General features: G+C 39.1%; 1 pseudogene; it reads right to left on the reverse strand.

Moving 5' to 3' along the window:
• Positions 1–487: 487 nt before the first annotated feature.
• Positions 488–15617, reverse strand: part of LOC104532925 (dynein heavy chain 11, axonemal-like) — a 29431-nt pseudogene continuing 14301 nt past the window's right edge.

Consider the following 15617-nt stretch of genomic DNA (forward strand, 5'->3'; position numbering starts at 1 on the left):
TCTTCAGACTACCAGACGGCTAAAAATCCGTAAAAGCCACCTCCTCAGCTGCTGCTTGGAAGGGAAGTCTCTTGGAGCAGCTACATGGCTCCTGCTCAGAGCAAGGGCTGAGGAGAGGGAGCAGTGGGAGAGCACTGTGCTTGGGCTGCTCTTCCTGGGCTGCTCTTCCTGCAGACCAGTTTATAAAAGCACACAAAGAAAGCAAGATAGATTCACCCCTTGTTTCACACCCCATATTAAATTCAAAGTGAAAAAGAAACAGTCTGCATAACACGTTAGATGTTCCTCTGGTCCACATTCCTTCCTAGTGCAGTACACTGCACAGGCTGGTGCATTATCATCACTACTATTAACACTCAGCTGACCTTTGCTAATTTGATGCACCTTTTTTTCCTAGAAATGAAGTCTTCTGCTGAAACAACACAGTAAGATGTGTGCTCCACACATCATTAACTGCACCAACAATGCACCAGATGAAGAACTGTACCTTTTCTTCTGCAGACTGCCCTGATTCCTCTCCTACGAACGAATTAATGGGCTGTATTTCCAAAAGAGTTTTGAAGAGATAATCTGTTATTTTCTCAAGTATCTCATCTCAGCATTGGGGTGCAGTCCATATAGTACAGGGCTTTCAGATGGCAGCGATTCATCTATGTATTTATGGTATGCAGCGTAACACAGAATGGTGGGGCCAAGAATGGTGGGGCCAGAGCCATTTCCCCTTCAAGCTGCAGTAAAAGAATCAGTAGTGTTATTGATAATGCTGTCACCAGTCCTCGAAACATTTCTTTGCATCTACAAAGTTTCATAGATTGTCTGGAGTCTGTGAACATGACACCGATATGTTCTGCTACAGTGGAACAGGGTTACCAAACTATTTTTAGCACAGTTACTATTCGCACGCATTTCCAACGTTTCCATTGTCTGCAGCATTGAAACACTGTTGCTGCTCCTTCATGAGGATGCTCTGAGTTTATTTTAAGGACTGTCACTGCCGAGGCCAGTGTATTTTAAGTACTGAATTTCTGCATCCTCTCAGTAGACAAGTAAGGATTATTATCCCATTTTGCAGATGAGTCTTGAGACACATAGGACACCTGTGGGAGAGGCACAACTGGATGGAACCTCAACTCACCTGAAGCCCCACCCCAATAATACATGCACCACAACATTAATCCTGCTTGGTGTGTTGTTAATTAGGGGCTTTGTGCAAACATCCTGTGGCCATAATAGCCTTAAAGAGGTTACAGGGAGTGACAGGTCAATGAGACAAGTTAGTGGAGTGTGGAGGTGGGAAAACACAGGTCAGGATTTGTGCAGTTCTTAGCTTGTCAGAAAAGGTGATCCCAATCCACTTTCCACATACAGGGATGCCAGTTAGGTCATGTCCCTTCCTTTCTCTTCTGCCTGGCTGTTAACACTCAGGAGCTGGCACAGAAAGGAAAAAGCTGCTATTCCATTCCATCTCCTTATATGCAGGAGTCTCACAAGGGGTTTGGTACTGCTGCTTTGGCCTCAATGAGATAGACAGTGGTGAGAATTTTTACAGCAGAAAAAAAATAAGGTCTCAATCAGCTCAGTATTGAACCAAATACTATTAACTGCACTGTTCCTATCGCACAGGCAGGCCCTACCCCTGTCAGGATATTAAAGATAAAACTAAGGACTTGGGAGCAGGTCAAGAATTGAGTAGAAAGACAGAGGGCTTCGGTGAGATGTACTCTCGATGGGCTGTCCTCCTACTGATGACAGGACAGAATAAAAGCTGTAGCAATCACATTTATTTTCCAGGTTCTCCCAGCTCCTGTGCTGTATGGACTTCACTGGATTCAAAGAGTTTCTCTGAACTTACTGTCATAGAGCTGTCTGGGATTTAAACCAGACTTGAAAGTTGTTTATGCTGAAAAATATTTCTGCCTCTAAGTGGTACTTTTCACAGGAGCTATTTCTTCCTAATGCAGGGTCCACTCCACAAAATCACAATAAAATTTAACAGCTTTTGGCATTTAGAGCAGTCAACAACAAGCTGCTGCTCACAATAACACCAGTAAGCACTTATTTCTGAAGTCATTTTTGTTCTGCAACCAGCCATTTACCTGCGCCTGAACCTGCACCACTAACCTCACCCACAATAAGCTGTCTTAAGATGCCACTTTGAAGTACTGTCGAGGTTTTGAAAAAAGCCCTGTTATTCACCTTGCATGGAAGATCAATTCTGTCAGACAATCTGTACTTACCAGTCTCTCTGCTGGCACTTAAAATGGGTTTTACTCTGTTCTTGGGAGCCATGGGCACAGAGGGAGGCTGCGGGTTATGGGGGTTCATAGCAGGCACTCACCACCCTTCTGTCCTTAGGACAGATCCCAGGTGAGGTATAGCAAAGCTGACATGTAGTGGTTTATTCCAATGCACCTTGTGGAATGCGTTTATAGCTCCAAGAATTCATCAGCAATGTGAATGGGTAAACCAGAAGGTAATCTCCCCAGAGAACACAAAGCGCCGGCCCTGATGAAAGGCATTGCCATCCTGTTTGCATTCATTTGGCTGCCAGTCAATGAATGATTTTCTGGTTTTGCTGGTAATTTGGGGCTCTTAACATTATCCAATTACGGCAAAAAGCTTGGAAAGATACCTCACTGTTTAAAATACCAGCAGATCCACGCTTGGGGTTAGGTCCCTAAACTTTCCAAAGGCCTTACAAATAGCAGTGATTCTCCTCAGGTTTCACCACCTATACTTATTTTACAATTATTTGAATGAAAGTTCAGGCTTGTAAAGGTTAATGGACTGCCTAAACTGCAAGCAGTAATTCTTTACTTATCCATAGGCTAGAGGCAGAGCCGGAGCCGGCAGGATGAGCTTCCTACCTTGCCCCTGTGACCTCAGCTGTCATTTGGAGAAATCAGCCTCCGCCGAGGTCAGGAGCACAGTGGTGGTTAGCCTTTCCATCTCCATGGCAACTTACTCTTGGGCATCTTCTTCTCAGCAGTTACTTCCAATTGCCTTCATCTCAGCGTGGCTCTCTGATATATGAAAACCCACTCAGGGACTGAGGAGACACCAGCAAGCTCATCCCACTCACGACCGAAAGGCAGGCTTAGTGGCATCGCCAAGGGTGAGGAGTGCACTTTCCCCACGTTAGCCAGGCTCCCCGAATGGCTTGCTCATACGTAGCATGCTATTTTTTTTTTTCTTTCTCCCAAATAAGCTTTTTACCTTTGGACAACAAAAAATAAGAAGTCTGGAGAGGGCACTTGAAAAATCTGTCAACATTTTTTAGCAAATTCTGTACAGTCAGTTCTCTAAAGTGACTAGTTCAGCAGCTTAGGAGAAGCAGCTAATTGGTTTTTTTATTTTTTAAATATACACACACACACATATATACACATACGCATTTTATATAAACATATGTATATGGAAATAGATTTGTTTCCATGCAAGCCCTTTTAAAACTAAAGTTAAAGCAACATTTTCTTTTTGTATCCTTAAAAGTTCTGACTTTTGTTTCTGATTAGAAGCAACTTCGGCAATCTTGCACTTTGGATTCGTGGATGCTCCACATACACGACTGTCCAGGACCAAAACTCAATGGCAAATTTGAATAATTCAGTATATATCAGCTGGTGATAATCTGACAAAGTTACAGAAACAGATACGTGAGAGGGTGGTGGAAAATGAAAAACAGTCTTACAAACTCTTTTTCCTATTTTGGAAACAAGAAAATCCAAGGAAATGTATAACATTTCCACTCTTATTATTTATCTGGAGAAGAAAACATAGAAACAGTAAATATAATTTTTGAGAATTTTGCCACTCTGGACTGGTGTAACTGGTGAGTCTATCAGTTACATTGGTTAAAGTTCAGTTTCATAAAAGATGAACTGAAACTTCCCTGTTCCTACCCAGACCTTTCTAAACAGCAGCACCTTAAAGGAGACTAGTTATACTAAGCAAATGGAAAGCTAAATGTACTATGCCCCAGTGTCATTAAGCTGGCTATGCAAGCAGTGTAACAAAACACTGAATTCAAGTTGCCAAGTAATGGTGCTTGCAAAAGTACTTAAAGAAGCAACATGCCAAGTCACAAACCCTTGCAGAAAAAAATCTTCCTGACAAATCCTTGTACTCATTACAAGTTGGATAATTTATTCCTCCACAGCCAGACAAGACCTTTTTAAATGTGGAGTCACATAGACAAGAAAGATTGTGGTCTTCCCCACAAAGCTCCGGTTCTGAAAGTTGACTTTCTTTTAGCTTGAACTTACAATATACATGTTCAAGAGCTTTAGGCACATATGAAAGTTCTTACCACAGGTGGGCTGATGAATTCTTGCAGATACACACAGCAGAGCCTGCGGTCCCAGGCATCGGTGATGTGGCCACCGTACATGATCTCACCAAAGAGGTAACACAGTTCTTCCCATGGAACCTACCTGGGGGAATGGAATGCATCACTGAATAAAACAAGTCAGCTTTCTAAAGGACAAACCAAAGCTGCTCACAGTAAACACTGGTAAAAGAAACAAAAGAAATTAAAATACTTCCTTTCAGGAAGCTTCACGGTTATATACACACATTGCTGGGTTTTGTTTGATTAGAAAATAACTATACGGAAACACTGATTTATTTTATTTCAATCCAGTGAGAGGTGTCTAGAAATATTTGAGTAAAAATATCAAGTTTGTGACTAAAATTCAGTAACAGTGTAATGTGTATCATCTGAGCCTTATGTCATATTTTCTACCTTATCCCTTATAAAAAGCTTTTAAGAGAAAAATACATTTTCAAAGCACCGCATGATATAAGAGAACATAACTCATTAACAAGTGCATGTATTTTCCCATACAGCTCTTTGAAAACATAATCCTCATGAGTGACAGGAAGGTAACCTACTGTGCCTTTCTTGGAGGAGAAATAAAAAACTTGTATCTGATTGCAGTCTTTTATATCTCCTCACTAGGAAACATTCAGTAACTGAAATTCTACATTATTTGAATTTGGGATGTATTCAAGAACTTTGGTAAAAATTGAATTAATATTAATCCCATTACTACCACATCACATAAGCATTATGTTTATTGTAAAACTCTATTCAAAATGCTGCTGTTATAGCATGTGATTAACCGTGGTAAGACATTTTATTCAAGGAACTACTGTCTTTCTGATTTATTTAGCTTCACAGAGTTTGAAGCTTCTTTTTGTTACCCTTTGGTTTGCAAAATATGCCAGTTTGTGATGAAGCCTTTCCAGACAGGAACCTTTACGCCCTTGAGGGCAGTATTTACCTCCCAACAGTTCAAGTAAAAACTTAATTATAGGCTTTAAATATTGCATGATGTGACAGAACAGAAAAAGTAAAAGAGCTGCAGCTATTCCAGCCTGCTTGCTATGAGTTTATTTCAGTTTGAGTATGTGAAACTCTAATCCATCTTTCTTTTAAACTGGTTTGAAGAGAATGAAAAAAGAAGATTAAAAAAAAAAAAAAGGCCACTGGAATATATAAGCAATGCTGCATGCTGGAGATGAGAAATCTGAACAGAGAAACCCTGTGAAAAATGCCAACAACTTGTATTTAGCATGAAACATCCTTGCAGTTAGAGTAAACCTGCTTTTCTCTTTGTTGGCAACAGAAATGCATTTAATGTTTTTCTAATTTCATGTGTATTTACCTCAAGAAATGGCTTTTTTATTTGTCTTTTAAAAGAGTATATTGATATTCTAACTCAGTACAAGCTCATTCAGCTGCACACTTCTGGGGACATGGATTACACTGGGATAATCAAAGCTTGTGACAGAAAAGGGACATTTTTGCTAGTGTAAGAAAACTTAGGGTTTGCATTAGAAGTATTTTGGGCTGTCACGTTTGCATAATTGCCATTGTACCTTATAGAAAACTGGTCTGTGGTACTCAGAAAACCACTGAGACGCTGCTCAGTGGATGGATATGGTGAGGCCAGAGTCCACATCCCCCTCACAACATTGAACAACATCTCCATGATGAAGATCAGAAGGTGGAGAGGAAGAGCAGAACAATGAAGCAGGATCAGGCATCCTGCACTTCACTGGAGGAGACCTTAACTATCAAGGATAGTGTGGAAGAATTTGTCTTAGCAACAGGACAAAGGCTTAAGTCAAACTGAGATGGAAGAAGATTAAATATTCACAGGGAAGCCTAAACTGGTACATAAACTGGTACAAGTGGTGATGGAGTTGGGGCAGTTTCTACTAGCTGATGGGCTAGCTCAAGTTTTCCATTTTATGCTTTCTGGTCAATCCCTTATTGTTTTAAACAAAGTTTTCCCCAAAGGTGACTCAATTGGGAGATTTTATATATATATACATACACACACATGCACACTTACATACAAATTCATATACATTATATATACATGCAAAATCACATTTTAAAAAACTATCTCTTTTCTCTCTCCCATATCTCTGTTTAAAAAACCTCTTATAAAGCCACAGGGTAATGAAACACTATCCAATAGACTGAGAAGGGCCAATAAGCAATAGTACCAAGAGGAGAGAAGACATAATTCTCACTCTTACAGACCTTTCTAGTCCTTCCTGCCATCAGAATCCTCCCTCTCATTAATTAGCAAAATTAATTATCCAGCTTATGAATTGTGGTTTGAAAAGAACAGAGCTTAAAGCAGCAAGATTTATTAGCAAAGAAAACTATTGGTTGGAATAAGCTGATTTTATAGACTTGTTTTCTAAATGGGAAGGATTATTAAATCATCACTATAAAATTAAGCAATTATTTCACTATGACACCAAATACCACAGAAAGTAAAAACAGTTTAATGTCCTATTAGCTAAATAAAGGTCAGTAGCTGAAAAAAAGGAAAATTAATTTCTGAGAGTAAATACAAGTTGGGAGATGTGGAGAAAACTGTATCATCAAGGGGTGACATTTCCCTCTTTTTTTTTTTTTAATACCTCTTAAATTAAATTACTAAATGGGAGGACCTATTCAGCACTATCCTATATCATTCAGTAATAAATAATTATTGCAATTATTTGGGCATTTCATACACAGAACTTACACAAATGACCTCAACTGAGTATTTAAACTATACAAGTGTGAAATATGCTGTAGCTCAGAAATAAAATCACTCATCTACCCTTAACTTTGACTCAAGGGGAACATTACTGAGAAAGTCACAACAAGGTGGCATCCTTAATACATAATAATGACACATGCAGGAAATGCACCATTATTTATACATGTGACGTGCTGTAAATTGCTTCCATCATCAGAACTAATTGTAGTGATTATTAATGCAGTGTTATGAACTGTCAGAATTGCTGTATGTAATTACATTTGTGCAAATGCTTCATTACCTGCCTAATGAATTTGGCATATATGCACATGTAAACCACTGTTTTTGTTAACATAATGAAGGACATTTTTTCCCCCTTAGCTACTGATGTGGAACTGGTTTGACCTGTATTACAAAGTTCAAGCATCCACTGCCAGGAAAAAAAACAAAACCAAACCCACACCCCCCCCCAACACCTTTGATCTGGTTTATTTTTATACTCTGCAACAGCATCATATAATACCAGCTACTTAAATAACTACTTCAGAGAAGAATTGTGTCCCTCTTATTCAATTAATATAAACAGCTGAGTCGAAATAACTTTGGTGTGTGGTTACCTGCCCACTACTTCTTACCTTCGTAGGGGTCTCTAAATGGTTGCAGAGGACAGGGATGCAGAGGTGAGATCTCTGGCACTGAATGGGTACCTTCCATTCCAGCCCTGAGGCCAAACTTCAGTCTCCCAGCAAAGCAAGTGTGAAAATAAATAGCACAGAGAAAAAAGGATGCTTTTAAATTCCCCTTCTCTGGTACACAGTTCAAGGGTATCCTGTTGAAGAAAGAAAGGAATACATTTATGGAGTTAACAACTGGCAGCGTTACCGAGACCTGTGGCTGCCTCGGCTGCCGAAAGGCAGAACTCACAAGCCTAGTGTTTGAAGGAGAGTGAGAAACAGGTTTCTTAGCAGTGAGTGAATATTAGGCAGTATTTTTTGCAGTAATTCTTAGAAGCAAAAGTGTTGATGGTCACCTTTTTATTTCCAAATGTCCCTTAGGAAAAAGAACTAAAAAAAAGTCTGTAAAAAATACAGATTTTTAAGTAAAACTCTATAAATATTACTGAAATAACCACTATAGTTTCTCAGCATAAATCACCCATAGAGTTTATCTCAAGTAGAAAGTTAGCCAGTTTATATTAAAAAGTATACTATTCCTTCAAATTTTAGACTGTTTCCTAAAGGGTCCTGTTTGAAAGTGAAATTTAACTATTTTTCTTTTGCCTCTGTTGTTTATAGTATTGATAAAGAATCTTAGCGAAATGAGATTCCGCACAGGGATTCATCTGATTTTTAAATTACTGAGAAAAACTATTTGCCATTTTTCTATAAAACCTGCAGAAATTTATTCCTGGTTCTCTGCCAGTTTTCTATATTCTATTGTTTAATTTAAGAAGTAATTCGCACAAAAAAATTACTTTTGACACCCATAAGAACATGGGTGGAAGGAACTTCAGAGGGATAAACTCTTGACTGTCAAAAGGAAATAGGTCATCCTGAACTGAACAACAGGTAGCAAAGTCTGAGCAAAGGTGAAGGATTTTATGTCTGACAAAAAATCCTCAAGTCAGAATCCTGAATTTAACCATGAAAAATACAACACAAGCCTCTATCCCAAAGAAAAACACAAAACATGAAATTTATTCCACCAGGATTAGGCATAGTTTGATTTTCTTATTACAATTTTTTTTTTCAAAAAAATTTAAAATATCTTAACTAGAAATGTATTAAACAGTAGATGCTCAGGAATTTGCAGTACATCTCAAACACCCATGGCTCAAAATAATAAAGAAAAAAAGAGAGTTTCTAAAGTATCAGTCTTAGAAATTAGCTGATTAAAATACATTATATATATATATATATTTCTTGAACAGAGCATAGTCTGAAGTGGGACAACAAATGCCTATGATTTGCCTTTATTAAAAGCTGTCTAGATTTTTCACCTTACCATTAAAATATTATTATAATAAGTTACAAAAAAAAGGAAAAAATTGCTGCATTAATAGTTGCCCGTTTAGCCACAAAATCAGGGCCATTCTCCCTTTCTCACAAGAATCCTTCCAAATCACCTCATACTATCAAAACTGATCCATCTGTAACCAAGGTAGCTTTGACATGGCTATTCTAGTGCAGGGCTCTTTTTCTGGGCATTGATTAATGGAGTTGTTCCCTTCAAAAGCAACTCTTACCCTTTTTACATCCAAGCTCTGCCTTCATGTGTCCTGTGTTCAAATAAATTCATGCTAATACATTGCTGAAAGGCTAAAAGTGTACAGTTATGGTTGTCTTTATCATGGTCTGCTGTGCTGACACGAAGGAGCTTGTTGCTCCAGCGCTTTCATAGCTGTGGGGAAGTTGACACGGAAATCAGGATGACTTTCTTCACTGTATTGCTCAAGGAGTTTTTCCAAAGTTCCTAGCCACTTGGCTACTAGATGAATATTCTGTTGAAAAACAACCAATACATTTATTGTAAGAAAACAAATTTGTTATCCTTAAGACATTGTTACTGTGGCTTTATAATGAAAAATAGCCAAGTTACTTAATTCAAAGCATCACTTTAATAATAAATAAATTGATAGTACAAAGAAAAATTTGAAGATGCTTAGCTACTGTGCCATTTCTTGATATCTGTTGCAACAACAGAGGTTTTACCATTAGCCTCTAAAGTTTTAGGCCTTGATTCTGAAGCTAACAAAAATATTATAAACTCAGGGTTAAGTGATCTGGGGGTGTGGGTGGGAGTGTTACTCTATGTAAAGATGAGTGTAACTCAGCAGAGCACTTGGACTCTATTTAAATTCCCTGTAGAACTGGGACCTAAGACAAATCAGTCCAAGACTGAAGAAGTGCTAGACAAAGAAAATATTTAGAGCTATCCTACTGTTTAAAAAATATATTTAATAACCCTTCAGGGCCTACTTGTATTTAAGATTCTTAATATATGAAGACAGTGTAAAGTAATTTGATAAATCAGAGAAATTAGTTGTAATGGAACAGTATCTGCCTGCAAAGCACCTACTGGTGAAATATGGGAATATAAAGAGAAAGTTTTACCATGTAGCTGGCTTTCTTGTCCTGCCTCCAGAGCACCTGACAATTCCAAAATGCCCCTGAAAACCAGCTATGCTCTTTCCTTCACAACATTCTGTAGTCACTGGCAGAAAAGCAGGGTTGTTTTCAGACTAGCATGGCTACCTTACTCGTGAGAAACCTGGTTAAAGAATTCTTCCAGTTTCCATGTCAACGAAGGGGTCAGGTTGTGCGTGTTTGCACAGTGCCTTGGACACCAGGATCCTCGCTAATGCCACAGTGGTTTTATTTCAGCTGGCAGACAACACTGAGTCTAGCCCATCTCTTCATTTGTTGCAGGCAACCTGGTTGGCAGCCAAATGTTGCTGAGGTTAAAACCAGAAGAGGAGGAAATCACCCTGTCCCCATGACCAACTTAATGTCAAGGCCTGGAACATGCATTTCTTGTATGACTTCAGGGCAAATGGGTTGTTACAAATGTCTGTTGGCTATTTAACATAAAATGGCATGAGGGGAGCACCTCCTTTCAGTAGCATTAACAATTGCAGTGCTCCTGTCCACTCCGTCACTATGCTGGGAAACACAGCATGTCTGGGTATCGCACAGATTTTTTTGTCTGCTGCAGAGTGGGTTCTTGATCCTCAGAACGCTGGCTAGAGGTGTGGCTGCTATCTTGGAAGAGCAGCACTGAAGGGATAATCATAGAGCTTCCCAAGGGGGAGTCAGATCTGTTTTATTAAAGTCTCCATTATGGCCCCCTGAATGGAACAGGAGCTCTTAATGGGAAGTGTATGCCTGAGGGCAGTCCTACCTACCCACCAGAGGCTTCCTGTATAAAACATGTCTCATGTTCCTCCTGGGAGAGGGAGGACAGTGTTCAGAAAAACATGACATACACCCTATTAATATGATGTGTATCTTGTTACAATCAAAAGCAAAACAAAAAAGGAACAAGATTATTAGCTGTTTAAAACTTTTTCTGTAATCTACCACATATTTTGTTCGTGTTCTGCGAAAATTCCTCCAACTGAGGAGACAGTCCCCACCAGGGAGGCCGTTTGACACTCACTTGGAGAAGAACCCAACGAACACGTCTGGCAGCTTCTCAAGTGCCTCCTCTGCAACCATCTCCTGCCCTTGTCCTAAAGCGATATTACGGTATCTTCCAGAGTCTACAGTGAATCCCAGCTTTTTGCTTGTAAAAGAAGTAATTGTGGAAGGGTGAGTGACAGAGGGGGAGGAGATAGGAAAATTGGCAGAGCAGAAAGGAAAAAGAATTATAATGCCCCCATTAATTTCACTATCACTTGTGCAATGCATATTACTTCTTCTGAAGCACTTCACTAAACCCTTACAATTTCAACAAGCAAAATTGCGAGCTCTCAACAGTGGCCTTATTGCTGGTATTAGAAAAAGCCTGCAGAAATCTGTTCCCTTGGTTTTAAGATAATGAACCTTTTGACATTTTGATAGATGCTCGGCATTGTTACTGAGCTTTAGAAACTCTTACAGGGGGTACAGAGCAATTCCCTTATGAAAAAGGGACCAACATGTGGTAGATATCACATCAGTTTTTTAACTGATTGGTTCAGTGGGTAAATGCACAAGCCTCTCACCTTGTGAGGCCTGAGTTTAAATTGAGCACAGTGAGGTCACAGCTGTATTAACCTGGTATTCTCACTATTGTCTGTGGAGAATAGTAATCCTAAGTATAAAGTCACAGAGCCCTATACAATTGAATATAGTTTGTATAATGACCATTATTTAGTCACAGGGGGCACAAGATTACATGAGCATGGAGAAAATTGCCCTCTGGCCCTCATCTAGTCAAAAGGTAGAAAACAATACAAAGGAAACCTGCATTATGCCAAGCAGAGGAATGCTCAGTCTAAAAATTTCTTCATATTGTAGTGCTTATGGCCTTACACTTTTCATCAAGCCCATTTACCATAAATATGGTGGGGGTGGAAGAAACTTTAGAACTCGAATCTTCTGCTGAAAATAAGCTGTGCCCAACTTTCCCATAGTAATGCATATTCCGTTGTAGTGACAGATGATTCCAGAAGGCTTTGTTCTGTTTAGTAAAACTACGCCCATACACATATGTGTGTACGGGTATATACACACAAGTGTATAACTGTATATCAATTTATCTACATTTCTCTCCCCGCATGCTCCATTTCACTTCTGAACTCAATTTTTCTTTCTGTAATGAGAGGACATTGGAGTGATCCTTGCACCAGAAGTAAATAAGAGGCTTACCTAATGTCTCAATATCTTCAAGTGGGTCTAACTCCTGGAGACAGAATGAAAAACACAGGAGTGGCTGGCCTGCTCTCTTCATAGGATTTTGCTAAGTCCATCCTTGTGCTTTCCATATATCTTGAGACAAACTTTTCCTCCACAAAATGCCTATACATACAAAAAAACCAAGCACTAAACACAAAAAATGTTCCTTGATACAGGCTACAAGCCTGCACCATTCTCAGACTTGAGTGGCTGACAGCAATGGTCTGTCATTTCATCAAAGAAATTGTCAGGGAAGTGAACTGAAGGCAAGAAGGGGAGGCAGGTGGTGAAGTAACATATGATCATTCCTGTTTCTCTGTGGGAGAGGGGCCACATGACAGAAAACAGCAACTTCTGAATGAAAAGGACCTCTTCAATAACTGAATCCAAGAAGTCATTATATGCAGACAATACTGTCATGTAAAGCCCGGGCAGCTGGGCAGAGTAAACATCCAGGACACAAAAACTGCATTCTCAGAAGTCATGTAAATGGGTAAAAGTTGTGATGGTGGGTGTGGAGGACCAGGTCTAAGAGACTTATCACTTGGGAACAAAAGATTAAAACAGTATAACTGGAAAACAGCTGGGAAAAGATCAGTAAGTATCCACAACTGTATCTTTCTTGGTATCACAGAATTTTAAAGAAGTAAGACCTAAAAAACTGTCATCCTGTGGGGTTAGCCACCAGCCCATACTGAGAACTAACACTGAGAAATACACTTTCAGCTATTAACAGCATAGCTCACTATATTTCCATTTATTAATGAGCACTCTCCTCAGGATACCTATATGCAATCTAAAATAAACCACAAACATAGCTCTCCAAATACGCTGTGACTCACGTCTCACCACACTACCTCTTCACAAACTCTTCACCAGCAGAACAGGCTGGGAAGCACCACAGTCATTGATTTCAAGTTCTGGTTGATCACCCAGTTTATCCGTTACTTGCCTGCCTCTTAAGATCTGAGTTTTCTCCACACTGACACATGCAAGCCACCCTCACACACACTTGCCCCGAGAGACATACCCTTAGATTTCATACCTAAGAGTGTATGTCATTCTGTCCGGACGGAGCGCCCTCAGTATGATTAGTTTCCAAAGAGAGCTTTTGTTTGTCTATTCCTGGGGGAGCTTTTCCTTTTCTGGACATTCTGAGTCTACCCACCTCTTCCACCTCTTGGTGGATTGTTCAATATCTTTATCTAACTCCCTGAATACTTTCATCAGTGTCACAGCCTGGAAACATGCCAAAGACATAAATATAGATGATATACCTTCTGCATGAAGACTGAAACAGGAAGATAAATACTGATATTTTTGGGGATACGTAAAAAACAGTTTAACCAATTACAAGGGACTGAGGATTTACCTTGTTTTTTTCTTTAGCTTGTGGGAACATAAACAAACATAAAAATGTCAGTCTTGCACACTGAAGTTAAGCTTACAAAAACTTGGCCACAAATTATTTTATACTAATACTACCAAAAAGGTACAGATTTCAGAATTCCATCTCATTATGTCTATGTATCCTTTTAATCGCTCAGAAGACAGAGAGAAGAAGAAATAGTGCACAGTTGTCTCCATCACCATTCTAAGTCCTCGTTAGACTGAGTTAAATTCCTTTAACAGCATGCTGACTCAAAAGTTTTGGTAAGTTTGCAAATCCTGAGTGGTTATTGTTGGTTTTTGTTTTGGTTTTTTTTTTGGGGTGGATGTTTTACACTGAATCATTTGAATACATACTGAAGAAAACTCATCAGGTTCTATGAGGGGATTTTCTAGTTCTTTTATCACCTTAATCACATACAGTGGGAAAGAGACACCTTTGCTATGATACCATATATTCTCTCTGATATAAATACATCTTTCCTCCTCTATTAAAAATCCCTTCTCTTTCGATCTAAAAATGTATTTAATAAATCAGAAGTTTATTGTGCCCTTTACTCTGGTTTCTGTTCACTCTGTGATTGTGATAGAGCTTATTTTTTGATTACCACACAGTTTTCCATTCTTCATGATCCATCTCAGTACCACTGTTATAAAAAAAAAAAAAAAAGTTAAGCAACACAGTGCTAAAAGCCGACGTGATATGAATAAACCTATCTGCACCATGATGCAGAGAAATCATAATGAGTTTTCCTCCCTGCTTTTTCTCTCTTTTCTCTTGCAGACATTTCTGTTTGCTTTTAACTCCCATTTATACACTGTGTGGAGTAATTATTTTTTTCCTATCCTCCCTCAAATTGGATTCCTTAATTTATAATTTTTTACTTTCTTCCCAAATTGTTGGTTTCTAGTTTAGTTCCTGCCCCTGTTATTGATTAGCTCCGTGATGCAACCTGGAGCAAGCTCTTCAGGGCAAGATTTGCTACCCAGTGCAACTGAGCCCTGATTTTTCCGAGCGCTTACAGATACTAAAACTAAAAGGAAAAATAACAGCCTGAATGTGCTATGGATATGTATTGTTTAGTGAATTCTTACTTTAAATGCCACACCAATTTCAACCCTAATTATCCAACCACAAGCAGTGCTAAGTCATGCTATTTATCCTCAGCATAGTTTCATAAAGTCATTGCACCATTTAAAAGGAAAAGAATCACATGAAAGTATCTTTGGAAATTTTGCAATTAATACTGATATTGAAGCAGCAGTCACACTGTGTGAGAAATTGCACTGTCACGTGGCAAAAAAGATAATGCGTTTGGGCAAAGGTATCACCTTCTAGTGAACAAAGAGCAAACTCAGTAAATAGCAGCATCACCAAAGAAAACTTTTCCTTACCTGAAAAGCTGTTTGTTTCCTTCTCAAAAAGTCCTTGGCTTGTGAAAAGAAAGGTTGAATACATGACAGCTTCAGGTTAAAGATATGACACTGAATATCCCCCGATTTTTCAGCCTTCTTAATTGCTTTGTGGAAGACTGCACTGAAGGCCTGAAAATAAGTACAATTATTTTCATTTATTTAATTTCAGAATTCTGTTTGCTTTTCTACACACAAGACAATTGGTTTCTGACCGTAGGCTTCTAAGGAGAGCTGGCCTAAGCCAGCTTCTGCCAAGAGGATTTTGAGGAAACTTTCAGCAAACCAGGGATGAGGGCTGCAAACAGCAATATTCTTCTGCTTCCTCACTTAGCTTAGCAGGCAGAACCTCGCACTTAAGCAAGCTGGTAATACTGCACTGGGTGAT

Source organism: Antrostomus carolinensis, unplaced genomic scaffold (assembly GCF_000700745.2).
Source record: "Antrostomus carolinensis isolate BGI_N321 unplaced genomic scaffold, ASM70074v2 scaffold13601, whole genome shotgun sequence".
NCBI classification, from domain to species: Eukaryota; Metazoa; Chordata; class Aves; order Caprimulgiformes; family Caprimulgidae; genus Antrostomus; species Antrostomus carolinensis.